Below are 7,363 nucleotides of genomic sequence, written 5' to 3' on the forward strand. Positions count from 1 at the left end.
ATATATAGAATATCCATGTGTCTATGCTGTTTGGTTTTGTGAGTTAGGTTTTCAACGTCGCACTCAGCAAGTCCTTAGAGTTGCGTCCCTTGGGCACGCCAGGAACCTTTGATTGTGGGTTTCGAATCCCGGTTCACCCCGATTATGTTTCTAGGTTTGTCAGCACCATACCCGTGTTCGTGGGTTTCACCTAAGTAGTAAGCGTCTGAGACCTACATCACTTCGGGCTTTCCTCCCACATTAAGCTGACACGCCGTGATATAACTTGAATACTGTTAAAAGTGGCGTTTAACCCAACTCACTCACTCACTCAGTCAACCGATGTAGTGTTAAACAGTTTTAAAGGATACTGAATACTTTCAGGCACTTTGAATCACCGTGGTCCACACCCGATGTATATACATGCCGGGTGGATCCAAGTTTGTAAACATGTCACAAACAGTGCTTTTACTTTTTTTCTAAACGAAATAGATTAAGAGATCATAAGAGTGTATAATAGATATTGCTTGCTTCCTCTTGAAATATCACTCTCACTGACTCACTGTATGAACATGCCATTCTTCAATAATACACTGAATGTGTCGAGGCAATGGCTATCCGCACAGGTAGTCAGTCCTCACACAATGTTACATAAAATGGGAAAAGTGCTTTACACTGGTTCAAAATAATTTTGTCGTTAACAGAGCTCCAGATAACCAAAATACATCAAACAAATCACCGTAACCATATAAACAAAACACAACTGAGCGTAATTACCCATGGCAACCTTCATTGAGCTTGTATTCATACCTGTAAACTTTAAATATCTATATTTACTAATAGAATGCAAGCACCAGGTACACGTGACCTCTAAACTGCAGCGAATAGAGCCATATTTTCCTTATTACGTAACAGAACATCTTCACATTGTTACGATTTTGATCCGATACAGCAGAATCTGTCACGACATAGTCACGATCGCAACCCGACGAGACAAAATGGGTTGAGTTTCCCGAATGTTACGGGACGCACCATACTGTCGGGAGTGCTTAGCCAAGCTCTCTGGACCTTTCCCGATCCGTAGGACTCTGTTACGAATGTATACGATTGCGTCCACACAATGATAGGACCTTCCAGATCAGTTATCCGACTTTTTTCACTTTTAGCGCTGTCTGATCTCAAAACGGAGCCATAATCGGCACTGTGTGAACCTGGCCTAACCAAACGAATAAATAGGCCACGTCTATTGCGGTCTACTGTCTCCTGATTGACCGATAATAGGGTGGGCGGGACTTTGGACTTGGCCCGGAAAGATGTCCCTGATTTCGTGTTGTTGTCTCTCTTTCTTGAGTAATGATTAAGTAAGCAGTCTTTTGGGAGATGTATTTATAATAATTGACTAGTTTATTATCTGTTTATTATTATGTTTTGCATGTATGACGGTGCAAACGTAAGGTGGAGGTGCTTCGTGAAAATCCGCCACGTAAAACCAACGAGAACACACTGTAATCTTCCAGTAACACTGTTGTGCACAATTTGTATAAATCCATATTGTAAAACCGATCTGCACATGTTCCTTAAACCGGGTAGATCAAACCGATGTGTCACTTTGATGTGACAGTCTTCAGAAATAGAGTCAATACTGGTCACTATTGTGTGGAGTGTTTTTGTTGCCTATGTGCCAATTTGCAGTTTTGTTTTCTCTGCAATTTGGGCATAAATCTGAAAACTTGCCACTGCTTGGAAAGGAAGAATTACATGTTTGTACAGTGTGATGATATTACACAGGTCACACACTGTCATGTATACGGTTTTCATCAGTTGTATGGTGTCGCCGCTTTCGAGCCTCACCTTCACACAGTAAGTCAATCAACATATCGCAGCAGTGAGACAGAGTGGGCTCGCTATCAAGACAAGCACTGTACAAGGGAGACAACTCCTGCAGTCACACGTTACAGGGTCATACGACCAAACTGACAACGCATCTGTCTTGCGACATAAAACTTTTCCCTGCAGTGTTTTACTGTACAATAAACAACTCCCACTCGTCGTTTATTTCTTAGATAAAGAAATCAAGTTCCGTCTGGCCCAGGCCGATTTAGACAGTGTCTTGTCAATAGTAAATTAGTTGTTTGATCCGTCACTTTAGTCGAGAGTGTAAAAAGTCCGAATAAGAGAGTTGATGGTAAATTTGTAAGGAACTGAGAGGACCGCATGAATTTATTAATTTATCTATGTCCCTTTTCATACAAACATGGGCAAAGTATATTGTGGTATTTGCCAGCAAAGTTTTACCATAATTACTGACACCCCCAAGAATGTCGAACAGGATCGACATTGAAAGAAGCGCGTCAAAAATCTTTTTTGGTTGTTGTTCTAATCATAGACGTGGTGGTGGCGGCGCCGGCGGAGGGGAAGAGAGGAGGAGGAGGAGGAAGGAGGGAGGAGGAGGAGGAAGGAGGGAGGGAGGAGGGAGGATTCAGGGAGGGAGGAGAAGAAGAAGGGAGGGAGGGAGGGAGGAGGGATTCAGGGAGGGAGGAAGGCGGGTTCTTTGTTTTGTTTTGTTTTGGTGGGTGTGTGGCGATCGCTCACTGAGACGAGCTTATCATACACAGTCGACGACTCTGCCACTTTGTTGCTAGGTTGACGTCATATTGGCGAAGGATCTTGCAACAACACTCCACAAATCATGTCATGGGGTATGGTGATGTGTTTGTCAACTTTGACGTGTAAGGTTTCGTTCCACAAGGCGATCGTGTATTGTAGCCCACTATGACAGTTGTTCGTCTAAGTTAAAAGTCGGTGAGTGGCGAATTTAAAGGTACTAAATGTGTTGGCTGAATTCTAAAGGTGAATCGACAGGCAGAGACATGAACGTGATGTAGGTATATATGCCTACGTGATGCAAACATGGTGCCACGCGTGACGACAAACAGACGTTGACGTTGATCCATAGGATGATTATTATTATGAATGATACCGAGGTGCTGGCACTCGTGTAGGTTGACAGGTGTACTGTAATTCGTGTTGCCAGGCACACGTAGTGTTTCACGCGTGTTGCCAGGCAAAACGTGGTGTCCTGTGTGTGTGGGTGTGTGTGTGTGTGACTACAACCATTTATGTAGTATTTAGATGGATAGAGAAAGATTGATACACATACGTGACGTTTGTACACGTGATGTACTTCATGTCGGGATGTGAACCCGTGTTTCATCCGTGTCTTCATGCAAACGTAGTGTCATGTGTGTGTGTGTGTGTGTGTCTTCAAACAGACGTTGACGTTGATCCATAGGATGATTATTATTATGAATGATGCCGAGGAGTCGGTACTCGTGTAGGTCGACAGGCGTACTGTCATTCGTGTCTCCGTGCACACGTCATGTACTTCATGTGTTGCCATGCAAAACGTAATGTACTTCATGTTGCCATGCAAACGTGATGTCATGCGTGTGTGTCTTCAAACACACGTTGATCTACAGGATTATTGATCCTATTTAGTATTTTATAAGGAGAGAGAGAGATCGATAGACATACGTGGTGTTTGACTCGTGTCTACAGGCACACTTGGTGTTTCAATCGTCTCTATATATATATCTATCTATATTTTATTATTTTGAGACGTACCATGGTGGTGTCACGCGTAGGGGTGGGCCTCCAAGAGGACGAGGGGGAGGGGGTGGGTTCTTTTGGATTGTTGTTGCTTGTGTAGTCAAAGCAACCAGGGTGGGTGTCGATTAGTCTGAACACCATGTGGACTCCATCATTTCTTACCAGGCAGCTGATCTTTCAAGCATGGCCTTTTTCTTCTATCTTTTTTTTATTTTTCACTTTTACTACGAGCATGTGCACTGACATGACAGACGCACAGACAGACAACGTAGACGACATCTCAACTCAACCTCTACCCTCGGTTCGGCACTCTATTCGAGTTGAGATCAATCAAGACACAAAGAGTCAGTTCAATTTATCCCTGTTTAATAATGAACAACAACTTAGATACAGACAAACAAGGTGAAATAATGCGAATAATGCGAAAAAGTGGATGACAACCTTCGTCATCGTCATCACACAGGTAGTCTGCTCAATGTTGCAACGAGTGCTTCTGTGGCTGCTGCTTCTGTTGGTGAAGGTGTTGCTGCTGCGGCTGCTACTGCCGCTCTGTATAGTGCTGAGATGAGTTCTGGTGCTGCTGCTGCTGGTGAGGGTGTTGTTGCTGCTGCGGCTGCTTCTGCTGCTGCGTGGAGTGTGTCGAAGAGTTCTGTTAGTGAGGGTGTTGCTACTGGTGTTTCTATGGCTGTGGGGGTGGTGTCTGCCACTGCTGGTGCCACTGCTGCTACAAATGCTGGTGCCACTGGTTTTGGTGTGGGTGCTGTTGATGAGGGTGCTGTGGTGACTGCCACTGGTTTTGGTGTGGGTGCTGCAGCATCTGAGATGTCCATCGGTGATAGTGAAGGTGGTGGTGATGATGACTGCGCTGAAGTTACTCCTGTTACCATGGCGACGAGTGCAGCTGTTCCTACTTCTACTGCTGTGGGTGTGGCGGCTGTGGTTGTTGCTGCCAGGATAGTGCTGAGGCGAATATTTTGTTGCTGCTGCTTCTCAGGGTGTCCCTTCCGATGCCCTCACACCTGCCGCGCATTGAGCCATCTGTAGTGCATTGATGAATACTTTTAGCGAGGGTGTTGTTGCTGCGTCTGCAGCTGCATCTTCTTCTGCCTGTGTGGTGGCTGCTTCTGCTGCTGCTACGGGTGTTGTTGATGGTGTTGTCTGTGATGAGTACTGCTGCAGCAAGGGTGCATGTGAGGTTACTATTTCAACGAGTGCTACTGCTGCTGCTTCTATGGCTGCAGGTGTTGCTGCGGCTGATGCTAGTATCGCTGTCCATAGTGCTGAGTCGAGTTGTTGTGCTGCTTTCACTGCTTCTGAGGGTGTTGTTGTTTGTATGGGTGCTGCTTCTATCGCTGCTGACACTGCAATGAGTGCTTAGGTGAGTACGTCTGTTTCTTTTAACGTTCCTGTTGCGACGTGTGGTGCTGCTGCTTTTTGGGCTGCTTTGAGTATGGATGCTGTGAGTGCTGCTGCTTCAGGTGTTGGGGTTGACTTTTCCACGTAGAGTTCCATGCTGGGGGTGCAGATGCCATACTCCGGAGGCAGAAATGTGTCCACAACACTCTTTAACTTCTCATGCATGCAGTCATGGGAAGCTTTGTACAAGGCATGTGTTCTCATCATCTCCCAATGTAGAACTAGATGCTCCCCCAGGATGTCCGCCATGGCACGACGGATATGCTCGCTAATGAGAATGTCCTCGTCCTTGTCCCCCTTCTCCTTCTTCTTCTGTTTGATGATGATGCGGTAGTGGCCATTGTTGTCATACGGTAGTTGTAGTCGGAACATAATGGTGTTGTTGCTTGGACCGTTCAGTGAAAAGTGATGGCCAGGGAACGTTGGTCGTATTTAAAGACACTGACACTCTGCTTTCTGATTGGTGGAAAATCCGACCTTAGGATTGCCTGGTTTCTGTCCCACACGCCACACACCAGTGTACTACGTCCTTAGTGTTTCTTTTCCAAAGGGTCAGGCTTGTAGCACAACCTCGTTTCGACCAATCAGAGCCCACCATGGTCCGAGCGTGGACTCTGATGGGTCGACAATCCAGGCTTCTGATGGGTCATATGTCAATCCGGTTTTTCTGTAGGGGTTCATGTCGATTCAGTTTCGATCTGTTGTGACACCCTAATGGTATGAACTATTTATAGAAAATCGTCTCTGTACCCAAAGGGGAGCGTGTCTACAGGCAGCCCTGTGGTTTCGTAGTAGACGAGACGTCGCTTGTCTTACACGGTACGATAGTCTTTTCAGGTGGGTCGGTTCACAAGAGTGTTTTCATGCCGAGGTCCTTTTCGAATGATATGATGAGGGTAATCCAAGCTGATTTTCTCCTCCTCTTTCCCAGGCCGTTGTCCCAGTATCAGTCCTTTCATGGTGTCAAAGTTGAGATGTTGTTGGTTTTGGTAATTCAAAGTGAACCCTCGCACTTTGCAGGTTGTGCGCGTTCCATCGGGTCTGGGGTTCATTAACTCATAACCATAGTATTTGGAACCTCTTGACACAAACTTCTTGATGGTATTTCCGTCCAGTTCACCCAACGAATAGCCCAGCTCTGGATTCGTGTTGTGGGGTCGATGAATGTAAATGACGCTGTCCGTGTCAAAGTACAAGACCCTGCGACCTACCAGGGTAAGGGTCTCGTACAGCTTGAGACGTGCTTGGGCGCTGACCCAAGCAGTGATCGCGACATTGAAATGAGAATGAGGGGTTTTGAATTCATTCTTCTGGGTATAGGTCACTTCCACCATGTGTTCGTTGACAATGGTGACATCCTCGATGGTATTGCGTTCATTCCTCCACAAGGCAAAGTACTGTACAGGATCGTTCATATAGATGCTCTGACTGTAGTCTAACCGTTGTCCAAACTTTATCGTAGATCTCCTGGATGTAAGCGTCGTGATCTGTACATCCCTCGGGGTATCCGCTGGCTTCGAGCTTCTCCTTAAAATGTGGATCGATATAAGTGTCAAAGAGTCCCACTTGCTGGGTGTCAGGGTCATGCTGCGCAAAGGTGTCAAAATGCCAAACGTCGTAAATCTGAAGCACCTGGTAGTCATACTTCTTCACGGCTTCCTGGAGTTCTATGGTGGCGTACGCACCCACCCATGACCTCTCTTCGTCCGTGTGCTTGCAGTGGGAGTCTGACCAGGTATCGGCACACGTACCGCACAAAGGACAGAGCCGTTTGCCACCCGATCTGTGGCAGTCCTTTCGGTTCAAACAACGTGTCCACAGGGGGTTGATGGAGAAGGGTCGGGTGTCCCGTGGGAAATGCTCCAGCCTTATAAATGTATGGATAAAGGGAACAAATATCAATGTACTTGATGGTTTCTTGGGCTTCGTAGCATAATCGCGTGAATAATAATAATAATAGGTTTTACCTCAGGGTGTTGAATCAAGGGACTCAGGCGGTAGCGGGTGTCGGTATAACGAGCTCCCAATGACATGCCCAGGACAGGATACAGTTCTCCACGTTGGGTCTTGTGACAGGCCTGACAGCCCAGGAATTCGTAGATGGTGCCTGTCGCTGGATCGTAGCCATCCACACTGTACCGATGTTGACCCTGTCCACGCGTGAACTCTTTTTCACCTCCATTCCTGGCGTGCTGAAGGTGCAGATGGGGGTCCGGGGGGTATTGGGTTTCAGGTCGTGTTTTCGGAAGGATTTCATGGTGAACGCAGCGGCTGTCATCACTTCTACAAAAGGATCCATGCCTACCGAGTTGATGGCGTTCTGTCGGAAGTCAGTGCATCCTCGTCTCAAAATGTCCAC

The 7,363-nt window shown here is 46.5% G+C and overlaps 1 pseudogene; it reads right to left on the bottom strand.

Annotated features, from left to right (window-relative positions):
* Positions 1-4,043: 4,043 nt before the first annotated feature.
* On the bottom strand, positions 4,044-5,376 carry LOC139477235 (ice-structuring glycoprotein-like; annotated as a pseudogene).
* Positions 5,377-7,363: the final 1,987 nt, after the last annotated feature.

Source organism: Haliotis cracherodii, unplaced genomic scaffold, assembly GCF_022045235.1.
Source record: "Haliotis cracherodii isolate W230 unplaced genomic scaffold, xgHalCrac1.p SCAF_32, whole genome shotgun sequence".
Classification (NCBI taxonomy): Eukaryota; Metazoa; Mollusca; class Gastropoda; order Lepetellida; family Haliotidae; genus Haliotis; species Haliotis cracherodii.